We start from the raw sequence: 27,782 nt of genomic DNA on the forward strand, positions 1-27,782 counted from the left end.
AATATCGGCAGTTCAAGTCCACGAGCTGCTCCTTGGAAACCCTATGGGGCAGTCTACTCTGTCCTATAGGGTCACTATGAGTCGGAACCGACTGGACGGCAACAGGTTTAATATTTACAGGAGCCCATCGCCAAGAGTTTTCTCTGGAGGCGATAACTGGGTTGAACTGCTAACCTTTCCGTTAGCGCCTGACCCATTAAGCCTTTAACCGTTGTGTGGCAAAAAAACAGGGCCGCTTTCGCTCTGTATGACTGGTTTTCAAATGTGGCCGCTTTCACAGAGACAAGCCCAGGAGGGTGCAGACATATTGTCACCTAAGGCCATACCGGAAATGCCGCTGTCCATTCCTATTCCAAATTCCCAGACCCTCGCGGGCCTTCCTAGGCGGATAGGGATCCCGAGGGAGGAGTCGATAAGTAGAAGGAGTTCACGGAAGTAAGTGTAGGTTTTCGGAACGCCTGTTGGTTTAGGAGAGAAGTAGGTCAGTGTGTGTTTTGCCCTTTGAAGAGGGCGAGGGCGCAGTGTGTACGTGGAGTAGTGAGAAGCCATGTCGTTCCTGAGGGGAGCGTAGTGGCGTAGGCGTTTGGGGGGAAGCAGGTGGGAGTCGGTGCCTTTGGGGTCAGACTTGGGGTGAGCGCCCTTGTTTAACGATTAAGGGTATCCTGACTGTCAGGGTGCTGGAGCTTTGCGGATCACTCTGCTCGTAAGGGGTGGAGGTGGTGTTTACGATGAATGTGGTGTTTGGTTCGGGTTCAGGATTTAATATGGGGATCAGTGAAGTTGGAGCCGGGGGATGAACATCGTAGGATTGTCTGTTTTAGGTTTCGCTTTAATAAGGTCTTGAGGGTGATCTGCGTTTGTGGTACGGAGGATTGTGAGGACGAAGCTTTGGAACCCCAGTACCCCAGAAACCTCAGCTATTGGGACAGAGGCAGTATGTTACTCAGGCAGTAGTTGGAAAGCCTTGGTTCAGATAATCATGTATTTTCTCTCATCCAGTAGTTGGCTAGCTACTGATGGAGGGACTAATCCACCACGCCGCCCATAGGTCTAGGGCTGCTTTCGCGCTGCAAAAGTAGACGTGAGTCGTTGTGTGGGAGACTTTATGGCCCGCAGAGCTTCTCATACATGCACGCTTTCTGTTTTGCTGACAGAATCGCTATTTTATTATTATTTATCGATTGGCAAGGTGAGCCATATCCCAGTTTATTAGTAAATCCTTGTGGGTCCAGTTCCAGTTCCCACTGGAATGGCATGGAGATGAGCTTGGAGTTAGGAATGGCATAGAGAGAGCTTAGGTCTATGGAGCAGTTCTACCCAAGTATGTATGTAAAAGCATTCGACTAGTAGCCCAAAGGTTGGGCGTTCGAACTCACCCAGAAAAGAAAAACGAAAACCCGTTGCCATCGAGTGGATTCCGACTCATAGCGACCCTCATGTTTCAGGCCTGGCGATCTGTTCGGAAAAGTCACAGCCTTGAAAACCCTTTGGAGCAGTTCTACTCTGCATACATGGGGTTGCCATGAGTCGAATCAATGGCACTTAACAACAATAAAAACAACATGTATGTAAAAATCTGCTCTTTCGTTCCTGGGTAGCATTTTCTCTTAAACAGGCAATTCCTTCCATCTTTTTTTCCATATAGATGATCATATTGTCTGAAAATAACCTTAATTTTTTGTCCTTCTTTGTAATGTTTCTGTATTACCCTTATCATGATGCATTGGCTCAGTTCTTCAGTACAAAATAGATAAGTATGTTGGTAGTTTTTGGTACATTTTTGTTTTGTTGCCTGTTCATACGCTTGCTGTATAGTTGTTCCAGGAAGTAGGATCATAAAATCATAAATTCATCCAGGACTTCAAATTTAATGACATAATGAGGTTTGTAGTATTATTTCAAGGCTAGAAAATGTTGATTTTATCTGGGTCATTTCTCCTGCTAATTCCTTATATTCTTTATTTGTGCCACTCGTCTTCATCTTTTGATCCATCTCACTCTGAATGTTTATATTTTATTGGTCTTATCAAAGAACAAGCTTTTGGTGTTTCTGGCCTCTTGATTTTGCTTTTGGTATTTTTGGGCTCCTCCATTCCTTTAAATTTCCTAAATTTATCTTTTTCAAAAATGTACAACTTAACTAGTATAACTAGCGTATATACTTGTAACTAACCACTGCCCGAAGAAGAAATAGAATATTGCCAGCACCCAGGTGGCGCCTTTTCCCAATCATATCCAAACCTCACACCCCAAGGTCATTACCATCTTGCTCACTATAGCAAACACTTCCAGGCTTTTCCTTGTATTTTATCATGTACTTAATTATTCCTAATCATTATAACTTTTAAAAAATAATTATTGTGTTTTTGGTATAGCTTTACACAACAGTTTATGCTCCCATTCAATAATTTCTACACAGATTGTTCAGTGGCATTGCTTACATTATTCACAATGCATGGACATCTCATTCCAGTTCTGGTTATTCTGTTTCCGTTAATCTAATTTATTTAATCATTATAATTTATTTAGTTTTACCTTTTTTAAAAAAATTGTGCTTTAAGTGAAAGTTTACAGTTCAAGTTAGTCTCTCTACAAAAATTTATACACACATTGTTATGTGACCCTAATTGCTCTCCCTATACTGTGACAGCACAACTCTTCCTGTCCACCCCAGATTTCCCATGTCCATTCAACCAGCTCCTGACCCTCTCTACCTTCTCATCTCACCTCTGGATGAGAGCTGCCCATTTAGTCTCATGTATCTACTTGAGGTAAGAAGTTTTATCTGTTTTTAACTGAGTATAAATGGAGTTGTAGATAACCCATTTTTTAAAATCAGGGTTGGTTTGCTCAATGTTTGGGAGAGTCATGCATGTTGTTACACACAGGTGTCTTTACTTTGCTCTGTAACAAGAGTCGGCAGACTTACTCTGAATGGTTGCATGGTAAATATTTTAGGCTTTGAATTTCTTGCTGTTTTGTTTTATTTTTTAACAGCCCTTTAAATAATGTACAAGGCATTCTTAGCTTGCAGGCTGGCCAAAAGTTTTGGTTGCTCTATAGCATTCCACTGTTTGAATGTAGAGCATTTTTTTCTATTATTAATGTACACTCGGGTTGTTTGAGGTTTGGACTAGTACAAATAATGCTCCTTTGAAAAGATTAGTGCATGTCTTGTGGTTGAAATGTGCACTCTTTATGGGGGGATATATACCTAGATATATATCTCAGACTAGGGAGCCCTGGTGGTGCAGTGGTTAAGTGCTCAGCTGCTAACTGAAAAGGTTGATGGTTCGAACACACTAGCAGCTCTGTGTGAGAAAGATGAGACAGTCAGCTTCTGTAAAGATTCTAGCCTTGGAAATCCTATGGTGCACTTCTACTCTGTCATATAGGATCACTGTGAGTCGGCATCGCCTCAGCGGCGGTGGGTTTTGGTTTTACACCTCAGACTCAAATTGTTTCAAAGTGTATGTATAAATTCAGCCAAATAGAGGATGCCTAAATGTTTTCTGAAGTGTGTATTTTACTTTACAGTTCCTCCAGCAAAATAGTCTTCACTTTATACTTAGTGATTTATGTGGGATATGTATGTTTCCATAGCCTAAGGTAAAGTTATCTTCTTAAAGCTTTCTTGATTTGCCATTCTCATGGAGAGCCACAGTTGACCCTGAATTGATAGTTTTATATGTTCTGAGGTGGGGATAAAGCTTTTTTTTTTTCTTTTTTCTTTCACTGTGTACCTGACTGGGCAAGTGCCATCTTTTGAAAAGACATCTTTTGCCTGTATCTCTGCAAATTCGGAGTCTTTGGTTTTATTGCCCAGGGGTGTAAAATGTTCTGGGGCAGCAAATGAAGGGACCGTCAACAGTATTAGGGGCCTTGTGTTAAGATGAGCACGAGAAGCAGTGACAGCATCTAGGCCCAGAGGTACTATACCACTCACATTGAATTTTCCCTTCAGCCTTCAGGTCCTGGCTCCCCAGTAGCAAGAGAATCACTTGAAGGAAGGAGGAAGAGGTTGCATGATCTGCGTATTGTTGTTTCTGGGCACAACCTTCACAGGAGACTGAGATTTCTGAGCAGATATTTAGAGCTGATCCAGAAGGCATAAAGACAGAGCATCCCAGTTGCTGGCCATGTCTCAAGAACAAAAGAAAACGAACAAGACACAAGTGCGTTTTAGGTTGTTTTATGCTTTCCTTTGTTCCATAATGGATTTGTGGAGGCCTATAAAATATCAGTTCAGCTCATCAGAAAAGTATACATTTGGAAGTGTATGCACTGGAGAGAAATAAACTCAGACTCTGACTTCAACATCAGGCAACATAGGATCAGGAATTGTGGTGGGATGAATCGCTTTTGTATGGCCTTTTTCACCGTGGTGTTGTAAGTCCCACGAAAATGGTTGGGTAGGACTGTACAAATAAGGTAATTGTGGCCCACAAGGGGATTGGTCAGTTTTGCCATCCCACTAGGGTTGAAATGAGCCACCCCAGAGGCAGGAAATAGAGGATTTCCTCCACCACCAAGGAAGAAGGGTCAAGAGTGGAGCCCGTCCTTTGGACCTGAGATCCTGTGCTGAGAAGCTCCTGGAACCAGAAGACAGAGAAAGAGCTGTAACAGTGAAGACAGCGAGAAGCAATAGCAGAGAAATGGTGGCAGGAGAAACAGGCAGGAGACAGCGATTGGGCTTTCCAGCCCATGGAGCAAGAAGGCTATGTGCCTTTGGGCAAGAGGAGTAGGGTGCCTCCAGGTACTTGGTGGAGCTAGGTTTGCCAACCCACGGAGCTAGAGCTGAGTGCCTTTGGGCCGAGGCTTACTGGTGGAGCGGGGTGCCTTTGGGCACTTATTGGCAGAGCTAAAATTGCCTTATAACACTTGCCTGAGCAGGGCAGAGGCTGAGGGGCTGGAGAGAGGCATGCCTGTGGGCGCAGGTGAGAAGAAGCTGTCCTGATGGAAGAGCTGTATCCTGAGTGTTCCTGGACCTCAAATGTAACCTGTTACTTCCCTAATAAACCGCATAATTGTGAATATTGTCTGTGAGTTTTATGTGGTCATTGCAATGAATTATCAAACCCAGCAGAGAAGTAGAGAGTGCTGTGGGACGGTTGGTTGGTGTCAAAATTGGTAAAGATGGCAGAGAGAGGAATCACATCTGACCTCTGCCTCATAGGAATCAGCCTTGGGCTGTTGATCTTGATTCGCCTTCCCACATGTGAAGTTAGAAGAGGTCAGATGCTTCCCCCACACCATTTTTACAGGAAAATATATCATAGAATTAACACTAAATTACTTATTTGGTTGTGGGCAGGATTTAGTTCCCTGAGGGCCTTAGTTCCTCACTGTAAGTTGGTCAGAGGCAGCCCTCAGGTACTTGCCATGTTGGCTTCCTCAACATGGCAAGTTGCTTCACTAAAACCAGCAAGACAGCAGTAACATTTGATATGTTTTATAATCACAGGATGTCATCCCATCACCTTTCTGTTAAACAGAAAGAAGTCACTAGGCCAGCTCGTACTCAAGGAGAGGGGACTGCACAATGGTGTCAATATATGATCATAGGTCTAAGAATCTGCCTGCCATAGATCATTCAGTAAAAAATTATTTTTGAGTGTAGAGTGAGATCTTTTGATATTGATTCTCCCTTACTCTCTCTGTCTGAAGTTATATGTTAGACATTCCCATTCTATTCATTTTTGTTAACCTCCCCTATATATCTCTATGCTACTGTAAAAATGGCATGGTGGAGGTGTCTGACCTTCTGTACCTTCACAAGGGGGAGGAGAATCAAGATCAACAGCCAAAACTGGTTCCTATGAAGTGGAGGTCAGACACACCTTGTCTCTCCAACCTTTTTACCAATTCTGACACCAGCAATCCCGCAACGGTGCTCTCTACTTGTCTGCTGGGTTTGATCATTTGTTCCAATGGCCACACACCGCTCACAGACCATACTCACAGTTATGGGGTTTATTAGGGAAATACAGGTTACAATTCAGGATCAGGAGTGACTCAGGCTACAGTTCTTTGATCAGGACAGTCTCTTCTCAGCTTTGCCCAAAGGCAGGACTCTGTCTGGCCCTTGACTCTTTGGGCCCCTTGGGCCAGCCTGGCCTCTGCCCTGCTTGGGCAACTGTCACAAAGCTCTTTAGCTCCAAGGATAAGTGCCTAGAGGTATCCCGTTCCGCAGATCAGCCTCAGCCTGAAAGTGTTCAGCTTTCTCTCTGGGCTGGCACACCCACTGTAACTGCCTTGCTCTACGGGCGGAAAGCCCATTGTGCTGTCTCATGCCAGTCTCCTTGTTCTGCTGCCAATATTTCTCTGCCATCACTTCTCACCATCTTGCGCTGTCTCCTGTGTTAAGAGTATCTCACTCTGTCTTCAAGATGTAGGAGGTTGTCAGTGCAGGGACCCTAGGTTCATAAGATGTGCTTCTCTCTCATGTCTTCTTCTGGGTGGTAGTGAGGTTCCCCGTCTGCTCTGAAATTGGCTCTCTTTTAACCCTTGCAGATGGCAAAACTAACCAATCCCCTCATTAGGGTTCCATTCACATTATTTGCATGATCCTATCCCCACAAAGGTGCCATGTGCCGTATTTGTATAATTAGCAAGCTGTCCAGTATCCTAGGTGGGCTGCAATCACCTTATTTGCATAGTCCCACCCAGTCATTTGGTGGAAGTTACAAGACCATGGCTAGAAAGGCTGTATAAAAGTGATCCATTGCACTGCAGGCCACCCCCTGGCTCTTCTATCCATGGATAACTTCCCCCTCCCAGTTATTTTAACAGTCATTAATAATTAGTCCTTCAATAGGGCAAAGTGTCCTCAGGGTGAGGTTACTCAGGTACCAGCCATTCAGGTCTGCCGCAGGTGTCTGTCTGATCTGGTCACGTTCTCCAAAAGTCGTCTTGGCTTCACCCTGTCTGGCCTTTGCTAAAATTTAACTGAGAGAAAATTATCCCATTGCTCTGAGCCTCATGAGGTATCAACATAGTAAAATCCTTAAGGTTGGGCCACTGTACTCTAGTGCAGCAGTACCTCTCCCTGAGTCCACTCTTGTAGAGTTATTTTTCTGCAATTACAGTTTTAATAATCATAGTTAACCCTGCTAATAATCAACACAGAACAAATGAATCATATAATCCTATCAGCATCCAGAACTATCAGGAAAAGAGGAATCTATTCAGTGGGGATCCTCCCTGTCCCCCTCATTTTAAGTGTAAGCACACCCATAAAAGTATGTAAGCCAGACACAATGTCATGGATTAAATAGTATCCCCCCAAAATGTGTCAGCTTGGCTAGGCCATGATTCCCAGTATTGTGTGGTTATCCTCCATTTTGTGATTTCATGTAATTTTCCTATGTGTTGTAAATCCTAATCTCTGCCTGTGGTTAATGCAGGTTACATTAAAGAGTATTAGGGTAGGATGCAACACTCTTACTCAGGTCACAGCCCTGATCCTATGTATGGAGAGTTTCCCTGGGGTGTGGTCTGCATCACCTTTTATCTTACAAGAGATAAAACGAGAGAGAAGCAAGCAGAGAGTTGGGGACCTCATACCATCAAAAAAGAAGAGCCGTGTGTGAGTGCATCCTTTGGACCTGGGATCCCTGCACTGAGAAGCTCTAGATCAGGGGAAGACTGATGACAGAGACCTTCCCCTAGAGCCGACAGAGAAAGCCTTCACCCTGAATTCAGACTTCTAGCCTCCTAGACGGTGAGAGAATAAATTTCTGTTTGTTAAAGCCATCCACTTGTGGCATTTCTGTTATAGCAGCACTAGATAACTTAGACACACTTCATGCCTTTATCTCTCCCTGTTTTAGGTAGCCAGTGTTTAAATTGCCTGTCCCTATCAAACCAGTACTCTGTGGAGACAAGCATGTTCCTTGATCTGCAGAATCTTTTGTTCCGGTTGGGACTTCGAGCATGTGCATCCATAAGCAAAGTCCAGTCCAGAGCAAGCCATCAAATTGCAGGAATCTACACCACCTCACAGTGTCATACTCCTTTCTTCCTCTCTTCCCACTTTACCCAGGCCATCTCATCCCCATTCAATTGGGGTCACCTCATCCTTGGCCATCCAAGCTAGGTTAGTGGGTATGTGGTGCAGTGAATCACTTAAAATGGCCCTTCTAGACATGGTTTGTAACTCCCACCAAATGACTGGGTGGGACCATGCTAATAAGGTGTAATGAAACCCTAAGGAGGGAATTGGTCAGTTTTACCACTGGATAGGATTAAAATGACCTATCCCAGAGGCAGAGAGCAGGGACCTCACAACCACCAAGAAAGAAGAGCTAGGAGTGGAGGTCGTCCTTTGTACCTGGGATCTCTTTGCTGAGAATCTCTGAGACCCAAGGGACACAGAGAACTGAAACTCTGGAGACAGCGACAGATGACCAGAAGCAGTGACAGATAAATGGCAGCAGCAGAGGTAGCAGAACCAGGAGACTGGCAGGAGATGGTGTGGTGGGCTTCCCAGCCCACAGAGCAAGAAAGCTGAGTGCCTTCGGCCAGGAGGCTTGCTTGTGGAGTTGGTTGCCTCTAGGTACTTGACGGAGCTAAGCTGGCCAATTCACGGAGCAAGAAAGCTGAGTGATTTAGTGCAGGAGGTCTCCCGATGTAGCGGGTGCCTCTGGGCACTGTTTGGCACAGGTAGGCTTCCTGACCCACAGAGCTAGAGAGCTGAGCACCTTCAGGCTGAGTCTTACTGGTGGAGGGGGGTGCCCCTAGACCCTTATTGGTGGAGCTAAAGAGCTTTGTAACGCTTGTCCAGGCAGGTAAGAGGTTGGGCTGAGGGGCTGTGGACCATAGAGAGGCCTGCTTGTGGGTACAGCTGAGAAGAGGCTGTCCTGATCGAAGAACTGTATCCTGAGTTGTTTCTGAACCTGAATTGTAACCTCTTCCCTAATAGACACCATAACTGCGTATGGTCTGTTCTGTATGGCCATTGCACTGAATCATCGAACCCAGCAGAGAAATACAGAATGATGTAGGAGGGACACCTGTTGTCAGGGCTGGTAAAAAGGGTGGAGAGAGAAGGCATGTCTGACCTCTGCTTCCATAGGAATCAGTCTTATGCTGATGGTGATTCTCTTTCCTCCTTGAGATGTCAGAGGAGGTCACATGATTTTGCGCTGCTATTTTTACAGTTGTCTACGAAGGTGGGATTCATTGCAGTGGCTCCAGACTTATGGAGGCATGGGACTTTGTAAGAGTAAGAACAAATGGTTGTGGGAAGTGATAACTTTGGATTTTTAGGTCATTACCTTGGTGTTGTTATCTGTAATGGCTGAAAGGAAAGTAAGATGTTATACTGGAGCAGCAGATAGAGAAATGGAGGATAGAAAAGACACTTCTGTAGTGGCTTGGGGCAAAAGCCAGGCTGCATAATCAGCATGATTGACAGGGGGCCAGGGTATTCTGCTTCCACCCAGCCAGAGGCCCAATTCATATGCATATGAATAGGAAGATAGTGAAGTGTGGAGACAAAAAGATGAAACTGGAATGTTTTTAAAAGGGTTGTGTGTTTATTTGAATGTACTATAGATTCTGAATGTTTCTCCTGTCTAAATGTTGTAAAACAGACCTACATATATGATGGAAATGAAGGCACGCAACTCCGCCTTCAGTCAAGACTTCGCTGGGTATATACTAAAAGGGGAACTAGGATTTGCCTGAAAGGCACACAGGCTGCTGGTTTGAATGCAGTAACCCTACTTACAGAGTGTTAGGGGCTTAGGTCGAAAACTTAAGCCCCACCCAGAGTATTTTCAGTCAGGAAATATTGCATTTAAAAAGTCATACAGACCTACCCAGAACTGCTGAGAGAACAGGAGATTGGCATTTGAAGGAAGAACCTGCAGGAAAAAAAAAACAATGACTATTTTGCTGTTTGAATTCTGAGCAAGCCATTTGCCTTTGGGTGAATCAAGGCAGGAAAAGTCAGTGCCCAACAGAAGAACCCCTTTCCAGATGGAAGTTAAAGAGAGTTGGTGAGTAGACAGCCTGTGCAGTGAGATGAATTACTTAATGTGGCCCTTCTAGCCATGGTCTTTGTGACTCACACAATAATTGGGTGGCACTATGCAAACAAGGTATATAGAACCTGTGAGGGTTGGGGTTGTGTCAGCTTGGCTGGGCCATGATTCCTAGTATTGTGTGGTTGTCCTCCATTTTATGTGTTTTGGATCCTGACCTCTACATGTTGATGAGGCAGTACTTGTGTGGTGTATTTCTTGGGTCACAGCCTTGCAGGAGGCTGTGACTCAAGTCCCACCCTTACTCAGGTTACCCCCTTCCCATAACAAAGCTTATTAAGAAAATGTTCTGCATCCTACTTTGGTGAGTGGCGTCTGAGGTCTTAAAAGCTTGCAAGCAGCCATCTAAGATGCATCAATTGGTCCCAACCACCTGGAGTAAAGGAGAATGAAAAACACCAAAGACACAAGGAAAGTAGTAGCCCAAGAGACAGAAGGGCCACATAAACCAGAGCTTCATCAGCTTGAGACCAGAAGAACTAGATGGTGCCCGGCTACCACCAATGACTGCCCTGACAGGGAACACAACAGAGAGTCCCTGGTAGAGCAGCAGAAAGGTGGGGTGCAGAACTCAAATTCTAGTAAGAAGACCAGACTTAATGGTCTGACTGAGACTGGAGGAACCCTGGAAAGCATGGCCCCTGGATTCTCTATCAGCCCAGACCTAAAACAATTTCCGAGGTCAACTCTTCAGACAGTGATTGGACTGGACTGTGGGACATGAAGTGATACTCTGAGGAGTGTACCTCTTAGTTCAAGTAGATACAAGAGACTAAACGGGCAGCTTCTGTCCGGAGGTGAGGTGGGAAGGCAGAGAGGGTTAGGAGCTGGTTGAGTGGACATGGGGAATCGGGTGAAAAGGAGGAGTGTGTTGTCGCAGTATGGGGAGAGCAATTAGGGTCACATAACGATGTATGTATAAATTTTTGTATGGGAGACTAACTTGAAATGTAAACTTCATTTAAACTACAACAATAAAAAAAAAAGAAAAAAAAAGTTACACCCTTCCCTGGGGTATGGCCTTGCATCTAAGGTATATGTATGGATGCCCTGGTGGGGCTTTCTCTCTGCATCTGGATCTCGCGTCCGGTTTGATCATCTAACCTCCAGTTCTTGGCACTTGAGCCAGAGGCCTGCCATCTGACCTGCCGATTCTGGGATTCGCCGGCTTCTGCAGCCCCGTGGGCTGGCAGCCTATCATCTTACCTGATTCACCAGCTTCCATGTCTTGTGAGCCAGCACCCTGTAGTCTGAACTGCTGGTTTGGGTTCATCAGCCTCTGCAGCCATGTGGGTTGGGAAAAGCCTATCCCTGCCTGACCCACGGCTTTGGAACTTGCCAGCCTCCACAACCACGTGAGCCATTTCCTTTATACAGTTTTGTGAGTTCTGTGGGTTGTTGCACTCTGCGGAGTGGCATAGCAGTTTGAAAAAGTTGAACATTTGAGACATCTTTAACCTCTGCCTCATAGGAACCAACTTTGTGCTGATCCTTATAAGAGAAATTATTCTTTTAGCCTGGTATGCCTGCTTGTGGTGACCATCTGGGCCCACTCAATGAATGGAAGTGGGAGATGTGCAGCAATGAAGAGATGGACTGAGTTTAGACATGTTCCACTGGCACCCTCTGACCTAGCCCACAGGGGCTAAGGATGAGAAAGGGCTGGCTGGTCCAAAGTGCAGGGATTTGTGTGGACTCCTGAGCCTATGCGTGGTGCCTATTGACGTAGCCCACCAGGGCATATGAATGAGAGAGAGAAGGGGGCTGGCTGGTCTGAAGCACAGGAAGGCGTGTGGACTCCCAAGCCTACGAATGGTACCCACTGACCTAGTCCACGAGAGCTAGGCATGAGCTGACCAGAAACCGACCAAATGAAGAGAAAGATGTTTGACACCATGAGCTGGTATAAATTGCTGCAATTTGATGGCTTGTTCTGGATGCAGATGCTCAAAGTTCCAACTAGAACAGAAGGTTCTTCAGACCAAGGAACATGCTTGTCTCCTCAGAGTACTGGTTCAATAGGGATGGGCAATTTAAACGTTGGCTATCTAAGAAACAATTGTTTTGCTTTTTGAGTTTCAAGCAAGTGGTTTGAAAATGTTCTTTTGAAACCCATTGACCTAGCTCAGGTGGCCTGGAATGAGAGAAAGAAAAGGGCTGGCTGGTCTGAAGTGCAGGGAAGTGTGTGGACTCCCAAGCCTATGGCTGGTACCTTGTAAAAATGGTTGCATGGATGCATATGACCTCCACTAAGTTCATGAATGTGAGAGAGAATCAGCATCAACCCAAAGCTGATTCCTATGAAGCAGAGGTCAGACATGCCTTCTCTCTGTAATCTTTTTACCATTCTTAACACCAGCTGTCCCTCCTACATCATTTTCTACTTCTCTGCTGGGTTTGATAATTAGCTGTGATAGCCACACAGAACTCACAGACCATACTCACAGTTATGGAGTTTATTAGGGAAGCAACAGGTTACAATTCAGGATCAGAAATGACTCAGGATACAGTTCTTTCATCAGGACAGCCTCTTCTCAGCTGTTCCTTTAGGCAAGCCTCTCTCTGGCCTTTGGCCCCTCTGCCCAAAGACACTCTTTAGCTCCATGTGTCATCCAGCCTAGCTCTGCCAAAAAGTGTCCAGAGACACCCACTCAGTCAGCAAGCCTCGCACCCAAAGGTGCTCAGCTTTCTCGCGCCATGGGCCTGAAAGCCTATCACGTCATCTCCTACCAGTCTCCTGGTTCTGCTGCCACTGTTTCTCTGTCGCTGCTTCTCACAGTCTCTGGTGTTATAACTCTCTCTCTCTCTGTGTCTCCTGGGTCTAAGAGGCTCTCAGCGCAGGGACCTCAGGTCAAAAGGACGTGCTATGCCCTTGCTTCTTTTTCTGATGGTAGTGTGGTCCCCTTTCTGCTTCTGGGATTGGCTCCTTTTATACCTAGTGGGATGGCAAAACTGACCAATCCCCTCACTAGAGTTCCATGCACCTTATTTGCATGGTCCCACCCCTGCAAAGGTTCCATGCATTTTATTTGCATTATTAACCAGCTGACCAATCCCTTTGTTGGGCAACAAGTACCTTTTTTGCATAGTCCCACCCAGTCATTGTGTGCAAGTCACAAAGACTATGTCTAGATGGGCCATATTAAGTAATTCACTGCACCATAATTGTCATGCTCAAAAAGTGAGTTAATCTACACAGAGCATTTAGATGAGTGCCTGCACATAGTAATTGCCATATAAGATCATCCAACACTTAAATATGTGCCAATAGTTAATATCACGTTATCCAGCTGCATAGGATTCCTTGGGTAGCCCAGACAGTTAAGCACTAGATTACTAACTGAATGGTTGATGGTACGAACCAAGCCAGAGGCTCCTCAGAAGAAAGTCCTGATCATCTGCTTCTGAAAGGTCACACCCTTGAAAACCCTGTGCATCAATTCTACCCTGCAGCACATGGAGTCATCATGAGTTTTAATCGACTCAACTTTGTTTTTAATCAAATTGCATACTTTTCAGTAATATGATTGGTCCAGTATTCCTTTGCCTTAGTTTATGTGGCAGTTTTCTAATCACAAGGGAAGTTGAAATCTTTGTTTCTGTGTTGCTCAGTTGGATTCTTTCTTTTATAAAATATTTATCCTTATTATTTTTGCATTCAAAAACTTTTTTCTTACCGATTGTGGTGCAGTCAAATATTTAATATGGCCCTTCTAGCCATTGTCTTTGTGGCTCAAGTCCCACCCTTATTCAAGTCACATCTTTCCCTGGGGGCGTGGCCTCTATCCATTGTATACATGTAGGTGCTCGGGCAGGGCTCTGTCTCTCTGTATCTTGATCTTGTGTCCAGCTGGTCATTGTCTGACCTCCAGTTCTTGGACTTGAGCCAGCAGCCTGCCATCTGACCTGATGAGCCTAGAATTCACCAGCTTCCACAGCCCCGTGGGCCAACTTCCTGTTGTCTGACCTGATTCACCAGCTTCTGCAGCTTTGTGAGCCAGCAGCCAGTGGTCTGGCCTGCTGGTTTGGGTTTGTCAGCCCCTGCAGCCACATGGGTCAGGAGAAGCCTACACCTGACACACAGATTTGGGACTTGCCAGCCTTCACAACTGTGTGATCCATTTCCTTGATACATTTTGTGAGTTCTGTGACATGTTACAGTGAATTAGGGAACCCAAAGATGGGAGGGAGACTACTGAGGGCAGGAGGAGTAGTTGATGTTAGAGATGAAGTGGTACAGTAATTTGGAAAAGTTGGACATTTGGGACATCTTTTATCTCTGCCTCATAGGAACCAGCTTTGTGCTGATCCTTCTAAAATTATTCATTCACCAATTAATAGAAGTGATTTAAACCTGCTATATATTGAGCCTGTCTTTTGCTTATTGCAAATATATTTTCTTTTAGATATTTTTTTAATGTAGTTTTCATTTTTCCTCTCACAAAGTTTGTCACTTTTTTCCTTTGTGGCTCTTGACTTCTGTCATAAATATGCTTTCATAGGCCTTTTTATTTTTTATGTTTAGGCCTGTAAACTGGAAAAAGATTATTTTTGAATGTGAAATTAGATAGGAATCTAAGCTTACTTTTTTTCCAAATCGATTTACGTCTCATAAAATAATTCAGAATGTGCCAAGATTATCAGGCTTAATCATTTGCAGCCACTACCAAGTCTGCTCTCTCTCCTGTTTAGTCTCTACAATAACATGAGGATAGATTTATCCTGTAAGTTTTTCCCTAGATCTTGCCTGCCTCAATTTCCCACACGGCCCTATGATTGCAAGGCATACTGAAACTGGAGAGTGGCGGCTCATTTGATAAACAGGTCCCCATTCACCTTTGGGCAGCCCTTAGGGCTAGGCTGTGTTGCTACAGGATCAGGACTTTGAAGGTATTATTCCACTCTCCCGGCTTCCAGTGATTGGGTGGAAAAGTCAGCTGTCGGGAAATTTTGTCTTTCTTTTGTCAGTAAGGGGCACTGGTGACTCTGTGGTTAAGTGTTTGGCTGCTAACCAAAAGGTTGGCAGTTTGAATCTACCAGCCACTCCTTGGAAACCCTATGGGGCAGTTCTGTTCTGTCCCGTAGGGTCGCTATGAGTTTGAATTGACTTGACACCATCAGGTTTTTTTTGTTTGTTTGTTTTTTGTTTGTCTGTAATGTATGTTTTCCCTCTATTTGCTTTCATAATCTTCCTCTTGCAGTCTGATGAGTCAATGGGGATTTCCTGTTTGGGACTGTCTGTTTTTACTAAGTCTGCGTTATAGGGTGTTTAATCAGTTCTAAAACTGTATCACTCCATAAATCTTTGTAAATTGCTTCTCTATTACTCTAGAGTCTCTTTCAAAAACTATGAATACGCATATTTTAGACCTACTCACTCTATCCTCCATATTTATTAAACTCTGCTTTGTATTTTCTGTCTCTTTGCTTTACTTTGGGTTACTTCTTAAAAATTATATTCCAGTTCACTAATGATCTCTTCCGTGTATCAAATATGATAGACCTTTCTATGAATATACATCCATATGCATGTGTATTTTTGTGTACATATACATATTTGCACATATATTTGTATATTGTCATATATACGTGCACATATGTATTTACTCTATATTTTAAGATCATCTTTAATACGTTGTTGTGCTTTATTTATATTTCCGAAGTTTCTTTTTTTTCCCATTAAATAACTAAACATTTATACAGTGTCCTCTGATTCAAGCATCTAGCATCCTTTCATATCTAATTCTGATGTTGGCTGGAGACTTATAGTGAATGTAGCAGTCTGTATCATGTATCCAGTTTTCACTATCATATACTTTGTTGACTGCTAAATAGATGCTAGAATTTAAAAAAAAAATACAAATCAGATGTTTTTATATTAGCAAGTGTTTTTAGTGGCAACATTTTATAAAAACTTACACACTTCATTGAGTGACTGGATCACTACACAATTACAGGATACTTAGAAATTGATTCTATAACAGTATTAAAAAAATTCAAAAGGTTTATTGATGTAGTCAGTGGTTAATATGATCAGAACAACTTCCTTTATATTCCTTGTTTATCAATAAAAGTGAAACACACTTATTAAATAAGACTTTGTTATTACAGGAATTGATGACATTTGATGATGTAGCCATAAAGTTCACCTGGGAGGAGTGGCAGCTCCTGGACCCTTCCCAGAAGGACCTGTATCTGGACGTGATGTTGGAGAACTATAGCAACCTGGTGTCCATGGTGAGGATAACTCCCTCATGTCACTCAGAGGGAGCCCAGTCAGCAGCCTTTCCTTTCACTGTTGCTTACACTTAAAAGTCACTGTAGATCCTTCTTTGTCTTCACATAACAGGGTAGTGTAAAAACAGCGTGAGGGCAGTGTCTGACCTCCTTCAACCCCACAAGAGGGAGGGAGAACCAAGATCAACAGCCCAAGGCTGATTCTTATGAAGGTCAAACATGCCTTCCCGCTTCGCCATTTTTACCAACTCTGACACCAACCATCCTTCTCACAGCACTCTCTACTTCTCTGCTGAGTTCGATAATTCATTGCAATGGCCACACAGAACTAAAGACCATACTTACCATTATGGGGTTTCTTTTAAGGGAAATAACAGTTACAATTCAGGCTCAGGAACACTCTGGATACAGTTCTTTCATCAGGACAGCCTCTTCCCAACCGTGCTCACAGTCAAACCTCTTCCTCACCCTAGGCCTCTCCCCAAAGGCACTCAGCTTTCCATGGGCCGGGAAGCCCACCGTGCTATTTCCTGCTGCCAGGTCTCTCCTGCCACTGCTTCTCACTGTCTTCAGGGTTACAGCTTGCTCTCTCTCTCTCAGTCTCCTGCTTCCATGAGCTTCTCAGCACAGGGATCCTAGGTCCAAAGGACACACTCTGCACTCCTGGCTGTTCTTCCTTTGTGGTGGTAGGATCCTCTCTGCTCTGGAATTGGCTGTCTTTTAAGGCAAAACTGACTAGTCTCCTTGGTGGGCCACAATTACCCTATCACATAGTCTCACCCAAATCACCAGAGGGTGAGTTAAAAGACCATGGCTAGACAGGCTACATAAAAGTAATCAATCATACCACAGGTAGAGTGTGCTCTCCTGAGAGAAAAGCCTTTTCTTTGTGTGCGAAAACTATCTAGTCCCTAAAATGTAATATCTTGACATACCCTCACCCAATTGGTGAGACCCAGTGTGTCTTTAAGTCTTCTATCATTTGCCATGAACAGGATATCAAGCTGACAATCCAGATACACTCTCCACGTCAGAACAAAGAGAAGAACCATGGACAATAGAAGATGAAATCCACAGTCGTATCTGTCCAGGTGAGTGGGAACCAGCAAGGTGGATGGCCAAATCATTAAATAAAGGTATCACTGTGTGAGGGTATCTGAGGATTCATAAACAGAGCCTTTACCTGTCCCTCTCCTTATATCAGAACTGCTTTACTTTTAGGGCTTTGGAGGAAAATATATTGTTGTTTTTGTTAGTTGTCATTGAGTTGATTCCAACTCAGTGACCATATGTGTGCAGAGTAGAACTGCTCCATAGAGTTTTCAATGCTTTGACCATTCGGAAGCAGTCTTCCAGGCCTGTCTTTTGAGGCACCTCTGGGTGTTTCAAACCACCAACAATTCAGTTAGCATCTCAGTGCTTAACCACTGTACCACCAAGGCTCCTCTGAACAAAGATGAGTATGTAATAATGAATGTTTAGAAAGAGCAGGTGGTAAGATAGGAACATCCAAAAGTTGCTGCTATGATTGAAAGACAATGTGTTTCAAAAAAAAGCTATAAACATTGTCTGGAGTTGCTGATAGATCAAGTAAGAGAAGAAATGAGGTACAGGCCTGTGAGTCTGGTATGTCTGTCCCATTCAGACAGCATATATTTTTGTCTCTTTGAATTCTCTTTTTATGAAATGATTTTCTCGACACCAGAATATACTAGATTCTTCTTTCTTTGGAATCCCATTCCATTTTGTGCCAATAACATTGAAACCTGGTCCTGAAAATACTTTATCATCAGTCATTGGTGGTGGATGAGCCACCTTGCCACCCTGTATTGAAGGGGTTGTTTCTCATTCTTCCTTATCTCCAGTCAAAACCTTTGTCAAGATTTAGATATTTGACCGAGTTCTTTTTTTTAAAAAATTTTTTCCTTATAAATGTTATTTAGTTGTTTTTGAGAAATACACAGCAAAACATACACCAATTCAACAGTTTCTACACGTACAATTTAGTGACATTGATTACATTCTTCAAGTTGTACAACCATTCTCACCCTTCTTTTGTGAGTTGTTCCTCCCTCATTAACATAAAGTTACTACCCCTAAGGAGTCTATCTAATCTTTTGAGTTGCTGTTCTCAGTTTGATCCCACATAGACAGTTCTTAAAAGAGCATAATGCTCACGGCCAACTGCAGAACTTTTTTATTAGTTAAGCTAAACTATTGTTTGGTTTTAAGATGACTTCAGGGGATTTTTTTGGTTTAAGGTTTAAAGATTATCTCAGGGCAGTAGTTTGAGGAGTTTGTCCATCCTCCATGGCTCCAGAAAGTCTAGAGTCCATGAGAATTTGAGAATCGATTCTGCATTTTCCCCCTTTTGATTAGGATTCTTCTACAAAATCTTTGATGAAAGTGTTCCATAATGGTAGCCGGGCATCATCCATTTCTTCTGGTCTCATGGCAGAGGAAGCAGTTGTTCATGGAGGCAGTTAGCCACACATTTCCTATCCCCTTACTGACGCTCCTTTTTCCTCTGTTGCTTCAGGTGAATACAGACCAATTGTTGTGCCTTAGATGGTTGCCTGCAAGCTTTTAAAACCCCAGGCACTACACAACAAACTAGGAGGCAGAATAGAAAGCACTAAACACTTTATTAGGCGAATTAACTGGGATGTCCCATGAAATCATGACCCTAAATCTCCAAATGAAGGAAGCAAATCCCATGAGGTGTTTGGTTGTACATAAGCAGCCTCAGTAGCTACTCTTTTTTTTTTTTGTCATTGTTATAAATATATCTATCACAGAACTTTTGCCAATTCAACTTTTTACAGGTGTTCAACTTATTGACAGCAATTACAATAACTGGCTGTACAACCCTACCCTTAATCAACGTGATTTTTCCATCACTGTTAACCCCTTTTTTCATCCTCCTCCTGCCCCTGGTACCACTAATAAACATTTGCCTTTTCTTTTTATATGAATGAGTTCATACAATATTTATCATTTTGTGATTGGCTCATTTCACTTAGCATAATGTCTTCAAGCTCCATCCATGCTGTTTGTGTTTCACAGTGCATACAGTAGTCCCCCCTTATCCGCAGGGGACATGTTCCAAGACTTCCCACGGATGCCTGCAACTTCAGACAGTACCAAACCCTATATATACTATGATTTGTCCTATATGTATATACCTATGATAAGTTTAATTTATAAATTAGGCACAGTAAGAGATTAACAACAATAACTAATAATAAAATAGAACAATTATAACAATAAACTGTAATAAAAGTCATGTGAATGACAGAGCGGGACGGCGTGAGATTGCTTCATGCTCTGTATTCATTTAACATTTTCGAACCACGGTTGACCATGGGTAAGTGAAACGGTGGATAAGAGTGGGGCCACTGTACTTGATTTTTTACACATTCTGAACTTCTTATCTCATTATAAGAAGCTTCTACCTACCCAGTTGTTCAAGCCATACAGTTAATGGAGTAACCATTAATTCCTCACTTTCATTGAAAACCCTTCCCTTCCATGCTCCCGCTTTTTTTCATTTGACGTATCATCTTGTGTTCATGGTGTCATCATTCTGTGCATGGTACATGGTGTAAGATATATTTCATACACACGTGTATTAAACCCATCATTTAACCTTGTCTTTTCTTTATGCAAATGTATCCTGATTTCCTCCACCTCACAGCATCTATCTCTGTTGAGCCTCCAAACCACATTTAACAATCTGCAATTTCATTTTTTCTGTCTTCATTTGTATATTTGTTTTTTTTATACTTGCATTTAAGCTCAATGATTATAAGGAAGATTTCTGAATATCCCAAAAACCACCAGTATTCTGAAAACCGCCAGTATAGTGTCTCATACTTGGAAGCCGTTCATTAAATATTTGTGGAATTAATTAATGCAGCCCTCATCATTTTGGATCATTTGTCTCCTCCACCTCTGTGGTTTGGTATTTCTCCAAGTTCTGTAGAGTGTGTTCCTCTAAACTCTGTGCTTTGCTGCTAACATGACATGCTTTCATTAAAATCCCCTCCCCCTTCTTGCTGTCACATTCATTCATTCAGCACATCAGCCTGTAGTTTTCTATGTCTGTGTGTTTTGTAATGTCCAATTTAGAAACCAGCCAAATCTGTATAAATTGTCAATTACTTAACCTTATTTGTACACTATCTGCTTTTATTTTTTAGTTTCTTTATATCATTGTGTTATTACCAATGTGGAAGAGATAAGGAACATTCATACATGTAGTTTCCTTTATATTGTTTTTACTAAAGACCTGTTTCACACCAAGGAAGTTTTTATTTCAAATAAGATTATGAAGGGATTCATTGTTCTTTTCCTAGAAACCTGCAAGGTTGGTGATTATCTGCAAAGTCTCTTGGAAAATCAAGGAATGCTGAAGTATATTGAACAACACCATGAGCATAATGCATTGGAAAATATTGTTCGTCATAGCAAAATTCATTTTTCTTTTAGGCAAAATCATGACATATTTGAGTCATATATAAAAACTTTGAAATAAAATTTAAGTTTAGCCAACCAGAAAAAGAGCTATGAGATTAAGAACTCTGCTAAATTTAATGGAGGTGGGAAATCATTTCTGCCTGGTAATCATGGGAAATTTCATTCTGAACTTAAATTTCCTGTAAGTACAAAACTCATCAGCACTAAGTCCCAAGTAATTAAGCGTCACAGACTTTACAAAATAGAGAAAGCCCACATATGCAGCGAATGTGGGAAAGCCTTCACGAAGAAGTCTCAGCTCACTGATCATCAAAGAGTTCATATAGGATAGAAACCTTACAGATGCAGTACGTGTGGGAAAGCATTCTCCAGAAAGTCCAGGCTCAATGAACATCAGAAAATGCATAAAAGAGAGAAATCCTATATATGCAGTGATTGTGGAAAGGTCTTCACCATAAAGAGTGATCTGATCCAACATCAGCAAATTCATACTGGAGAGAAACCCTATATATGCAATGTGCAATGACTGTGGAAGATTTCCACTGGAAGGGTAATCTCATCGTACATCAGCGAACTCATACAGGAGAGGAATCCTATGTATGTAGTGAATGTGGAAAAGGCTTCACTGGGAAGAGCATGCTCGTCATATGTGAGCGAATGAATTCATACTGGAGAGAAGCCCTACATATGCAGTGAATGTGGGAAAGTCTTCACCACGAAGCTCTATGTCATCATACATCAGCGAAACCACACAGGAGAGAAACCCTATATATGCAATGATTGTGGAAAAGGTTTCACCATGAAGAGCCGTCTGAATGAACATCAGCGAACTCATACAGGCGAGAAACCCTACAGATGCAGTGAATGTGGGAAAGGTTTTTCCTTCAAGAGCAATCTTAGTGTACATCAGAGAACTCATACTGGAGAGAAACCTTATATATGCAGTGAATGTGGAAAAGGTTTTGCCTTCAAGAGCAATCTTATTGCACATCAGCGAACTCATACTGGAAAGAAACCTTTTATGTGCAGTGAATGCGGGAAAGGTTTCACCATGAAATGCTATCTCATCATACATCACCAAACTCATACTGTAGAAAAATCCCATATAAGTACTGAATGTGGAAAAGGTTTTACCATGAAGCACGAACTCACTGACCAGCAACAAATTCATACTGGAGAGAAACCCTATGAATGCAAAGAATGTGGCAAAGGCTTCACTGTGAAAAGCCGTCTAATCGTACATCAACGAACTCATACAGGGGAGAAACCCTTTATATGCAGTTCATGTGGAAAAGGCTTCTCCTCGAAGAGAAATCTCCTTGTACATCAGCAAACTCATAATGGAGAGAAACCCTAACAATGCAATGAATGTAGTAAAGCTTTCAGGAAGAAAACATGCCTCATACGACATCAGAGATTTCACACTGGATAGAATTTCTTTGCACTAAGTATGGCAAATCTTATAAGCACAGAATTGGTCTGATTACCCATCAGGCGCTTGACACAGGAACAAACTGTATGAATGCAGTTAACATGGGAAAGCCTTCACCATGATTGCTTAGTGTATATCAGAGAATTCAGAAGGAAAAAACCCTGTGGATTCAGCCATTGTGGTAATCTTTCATTTGTCCAACTTGGTTAAAAATGAGATTGCACACTAGACAAAAATATAAGTTCAGTCAAGATACTGATGAACAAGGGAAGTACAAGGGAAATAGAACTGCTTGTATTGTTACCTAAATAAATAATAGTATGGGTACTTTTTTAATGTTTATGTCTTATCTCTATAAGTAGATTATAAATTCTTTAATGGTTTATATATTGTATATTCCCTAGCACAGGGCAAAATAGAAAATGATTATATGTTGACTTGAAAGATGAATGAAGGTGAATCAATGAGCCAAGGGACTAATCAATGAAAAATTGTTTTTTCCTTGAAGGGAATGAGTAGTTCTAACGATTTGAATTGTCACAAAAACTTCCCTGAAAAGAGACTGATGTCTGCCTAAATATGAAAAGGACAGGTCAGAAAAATTGAATCCCCGGAATAAGCCAAATTAAAAAGAAAAAAGTAACTTCATTATCAAAGAATGGAGGACAGCATGTGCATGGAAAAATCAAATCCCTTCTTTTCTGCCACTTCTGTGCTCACACCAGCTCTACATGCAGCACTTCCTTCTCTGGCCTAAACCATCCAGAGTTAGGTCAAACCTCACAAGTTAAAGGACACTATCCTCCAGGCTGCCAAGTCTGTACAACACCTCAGATGCCAGCTGCAGCTTGGGATTCCCCACAACACCCTCATTTCTAACCTGCTGGCTGTAAATTTGGGGGTTCCCTCTATCCCTTCAGGATACCAGCTGCAAGCTCTGGGGTTCCTAGCCTCCCTCATTTCTGATCTACAGACTCACACTACTCCTGTGGGTTTGATAATTCCCTAGAATGACACAGAACTCATGGAAAGCCCCGTGCTTACAGTTTTATTGTAGCACAAAGGATACAAATGAAGAGACACATAGGGAGAGATCTAGGAAAGTTACCAACTCACTGTTTCTATGTCCCAAAAAGGGACTCACTACCCTCTCATGTGCATTGCTGTCTTTCACCAATCAGGAAGCACATGGAGCTTCTGTGTCCAGAGCCTCATTATGTAGGTGTGATTGACTGAATCATTATCCTTTCCCCTAGCTCCGATGTTATTACAAGGTGATCTTTCTAGCCTGGTCAGTCCCCTACAGGTGTCACCTCAGTAACATAAACCTGGAGTTCTCTGAGGTAACAAAGATACTTCAGTCATGGGGAAATTCCAAGGTTTTAGAGGTTATCTCTCAGGAACCAATGACAAAGACCAAATTCTTTGGGTAAAGTTAATGTAAACCCCACAGTATGAGAGGTATAAACCCTTTGCTGATGTCTTGGAGAAGGACCCTTATATTAGTAGGTCTATAACCTTTAAAATTCTCAACTTTTCAGAGATGCAGGTTTCTCTGTCACCTACTGAGTACCAACATGATTACTTTTACCACCCTCATTCCTTCTCAGTTTCCTAGGAATGGGACTCTTTTTTCTCTCTTCCTTATCCAGAGTCATTTCCTTTCATCCAATAAGGATATTCTATCTGGGTTACAACTGGTGAGTCTTGCTTATAGCGAAAGAAATGGAAATGGCTGTAACAGAATTCAATCCCCAACTCTGGCTTAACAGGTAATTCACTCATTCAAAAGTATATTTTTGAACACCACACTGTGTCAGGCAGTTCGTAGACAATGGGAATACAGTGGGGTACAAAACAGCAAAGTGATGGCCTTTATGGAGCTTAAATTGTGGTGAAGGAGACTGAATAAAATAGATACATAATAGAATCTCCAGGATTCACTAGGTGGCACAAATGGTTAAGCGCTCAACTATTAGCTGAAGGGTTGGTGGCACCTCAGAAGATAGGCCTGGCGATCTGCTCTGAATGTTCACAGCCTTGAAAACCCTATAAAGCAGTTTCACTCTCTACACATGGAGTCATCATGAGTTGGAATCGACTCTATGGTCGCTAACAATAACAACAGAATCTCTGTTATGATACTCATGAAATAGAAAGTATAGTGAGCATAGACATACTAATGCAGGAACTATTTTAGTAAGAGTTTTCAGGAGAAACTTTTCTAGGCAGATGTAATTTGAGTCAAGACCAAAGTGTACTGAGTGGAATGAGCCAGCATAATATTTGGAAGCAGAGAACATTACAGGACTCTTTCTAAGCACTGTCTGTGGGCTTCCCGCCTCAGGATTCTCTGAGGAGCTTGTAAAAGAATGAAAATTCAAGTCATACCCCAGACCTCCTAAACCAGACCCTCTGGATCTGGGACCCTGGACTCTGCATTTGCAACAAGGGCTTTCTGATGCTGTGGTGAAATGAGTTCCTTTATGTGGCCTTTTGCCTTGGTTCTGTGGAAAAACAGCTTGAGAGATTTTTTCCCCTAAACGCTGAGGAGTTACCTTTGCCCTAGTTTTCTACCCCAGAGGGTTTGTTACTTTTGCCCAGGTTGATTGACATTTTCTGCGTAAGTTGTAAACAACTTGGTTTGATATTTTCTGCCTGGCCCTGGGCTCAGCCTGCCCTGTGATTGGTATGCACCGTGCAAGGGTCGGTCAATAGACCACGCAAATGAGGTGAGTTGTAGCCTAGCTGCACCTGCCATACAAATGAAAGTATTCGTGGCTCTCCGAGAGGAGATTGGTCAGTTCATGGCCTGGTAGAAGGACCATTCCTTGAAATTGATGAGGAGTTTGTAGATATAAGCAGCTGGCCCCACAGAGATTTTTCAGAAAGCAAGAAGAGAAGCAGAAGGAAAAAAGCAGAAAGAAAGGAAGTAATGAACCTCCTAAAAGAGCTATAATACTAGTCAAGGGCTGTAACACTGAAAACATCGAAAGTCCCCAGAAAGAGCCAGCAGGAGCCAAGCGGAGCCCATCCTGGGGAGGCGGGAAGTGAGAGGAGACCTGTCCTGAGAGAGAGAGAGACCTGCACAGCCCAGAGGAGCTGAGAGAGCTGTCCTGCACTGAAAAAGAGACTACCTGCATCGTTCCTGATCCTGAGTTGTAGCCTGTTGATGCTGATCCCAGGTTGTACCCTTAAATGAATAATTTACAAGGATCAGCACAAAGCTAGTTACTTTGAGGCAGAGGTTAAAGGTGTCCCAAATATCCAACTTTTCCAAACTGCTGTACCATTCCATCATCTCTAACATCAACTACTCTCTCTCCCCTTAGTACTCTCCCTCTCATCTCTGGGTCTGGCAATTTGATGAAATGTCTCAGAGAACTCATGAACTGTACTTAAAATTAAGTGGTTGCTTAGGGAAGTAATGGTACAGTTTGGGATTGGGATTGGGATTGGGATCAACTTGGAAGTAACAGGAACAACTCATGACTAAGTTCCTTGATTGGGACAGCTTCTTTTTGCCCTTTGCTGCTGAGCCCTGCTGGGGGCCTTCTGGATGAGTGTTCAACTCTTAGATCCATGGGTTGGCAGGCCCCGTGGCAGCCATCTTATGCTGGTCTCCTGGTTCCATCTCATGCTGCTATCGCTCTTGCTACTGCTGCACCATTGGTCTCTTGCTGTCTTCCGTGTTACATCTCCTCTCTCTCTCTCCATGTCACCCTTTAAGCCTAGCAGGATGGCAAAACTGATCAATCCCTCTGTTAGGGTTCTGTACACCGTATTTTCATGGGCCCACCCCCACAAGGGTGCTATGCACCTTATTTACATCATTAGCAAGCTTTCCAATCCCCTTGTTGGGCCACAAGCACCTCATTTGCATAGTCCAACCCAGTCATTTGGCAAGAGCTATAAAGACTATGGTTAGAAAGGCCATATTAATAATACACTGCACCACAACCCTGTTCCTTAATAAACCACTTAACTGTAAGTATGGTCTGTGAGTTCTGTGTGGCCACTGCAATGGATTAACGAACCCTGAAGGGAGGTAAAGTGCAGCTGTTGTCAGAATTGGTAGGTAAAAGGTTGGAGAGTGGAGATGTGTCTGACCTCCACCTTATCGGAATCAGCTTTGGGCTGATCTTGGTTAGTATCCCCCTGCAGTTATAAATGTTCTGACGCTACTACTGATACTACTACTATCAGCTTTTTACAGATGCGCACTTAATTTTCAACATCTGTGCCCTAAAGCCTGGATTAGTGCTACCCTCAGAACCCTCAACACAATAACAGGATGGATTCCGGGCAGATACTTTCTGGCAAAGGAGCCCTGGTGGTGCAGCGATTAAATGCTCAGATGCTAGCTGAAAGATTGGCTGCTGGAACTCACCCAACTACTCCCAGGGAGAAAGACCTGGTGATCTGCTTCTGTTAAGATTACAGCCTAGAAAACTCTATGCAGCAGTTCTACTTCGTAACACATAGGGTCACCATGAGTCACAAGTGACTCCATGGCAACGGATTTAATTTTTTCTTGGGGGGGGGGGTTGGCCCCAGTATTGGCTCCACCCTTTAAAAATGATGTCTGACTTCCTTCCCGCTTACTTCCTACTAACCTACTTCCTTACCTGTTCCCCATCTCCAAACCTGAGTGAGACTGCAAATGTCCACTGATTTTGTCAACGTTGTGACCATCGCCTCTGTAGTAACGTCCTGGATTCTACAAACCTTGTTTGTCCTCCAAAATAGCCTATAGGCAGAAACTCTCTCCGTCTGGATCTGAGCTCCCCAAATTGCGTTTTTTCTGCCCGTACGGACGCAAGCTTTCCCCCAAGATGGCTGCACCCGTGCGGCCCCTGCCAATTTTCTCAGCTATAATGTGTACAAAGGGCGTCGCCATTTGTCTTTTTTCTTCAGTCTGCAGACTGCCTGCAGCCCGCGCCATGTTAGCCTTAGATAGGCAACGGTCTCTGAAAACATACACACTTAGCACAGCTATGTTGACAGTTCATTGTAATGAAGAGAAAAAGGTACCGCGGTACCCAGTGGTGCTTTCAATTTTTTCCACATCGCGGTTATGGCCGCTTACGGCAGAAACGCCATGATGGGCGTGGTTATGTTACATCATAAAGCGGGGACTGGGACTTCCGGTAATGCTCAGTGGCCCTCGCTGAACGCACCCGTTCCAGCCCGAGGCATCACTAGAGAAAGCTTAGGACTCCTCTGACGCGAGGGCGCCGCATTTGGAAGCCTTTTGTCGCTGTTTGTGGAGTCTAGAGAGATTCGGGACCAGGTGAGTCGTGTTCTCTGAGTAGATCTGAGTGAGGGTTCTGTGGGGTCGGTGAGACGTGAGCAAGTGTGAAGAACCGTAGTTTAGGGTTTTCATTCGGGTTCAGTCATTGGAGAATCTGGGCGTTAGTAGTGGAGACTTTCGTGATCAGTTAATAAGAGTCTGAAAAAAAATCAACGACCGAGGGTAGGACTGCCAGGGTTTGGGGTCCATGTGTATCGTTCTACTTTTGGGGCTCAGTAGTTGTGAACTAGAGTGGAAGGTGTGTGTCAGTGAACAAGGTGTCTCTTTCAAG

The 27,782-nt window shown here is 43.1% G+C and overlaps 1 pseudogene; it reads left to right on the top strand.

Annotated features, from left to right (window-relative positions):
• Positions 1-20,840: 20,840 nt before the first annotated feature.
• On the top strand, positions 20,841-22,197 carry LOC111821476 (zinc finger protein 614-like; annotated as a pseudogene).
• Positions 22,198-27,782: the final 5,585 nt, after the last annotated feature.

Source organism: Trichechus manatus, unplaced genomic scaffold, assembly GCF_000243295.1.
Source record: "Trichechus manatus latirostris isolate Lorelei unplaced genomic scaffold, TriManLat1.0 scaffold00087, whole genome shotgun sequence".
Taxonomy (NCBI): domain Eukaryota; kingdom Metazoa; phylum Chordata; class Mammalia; order Sirenia; family Trichechidae; genus Trichechus; species Trichechus manatus.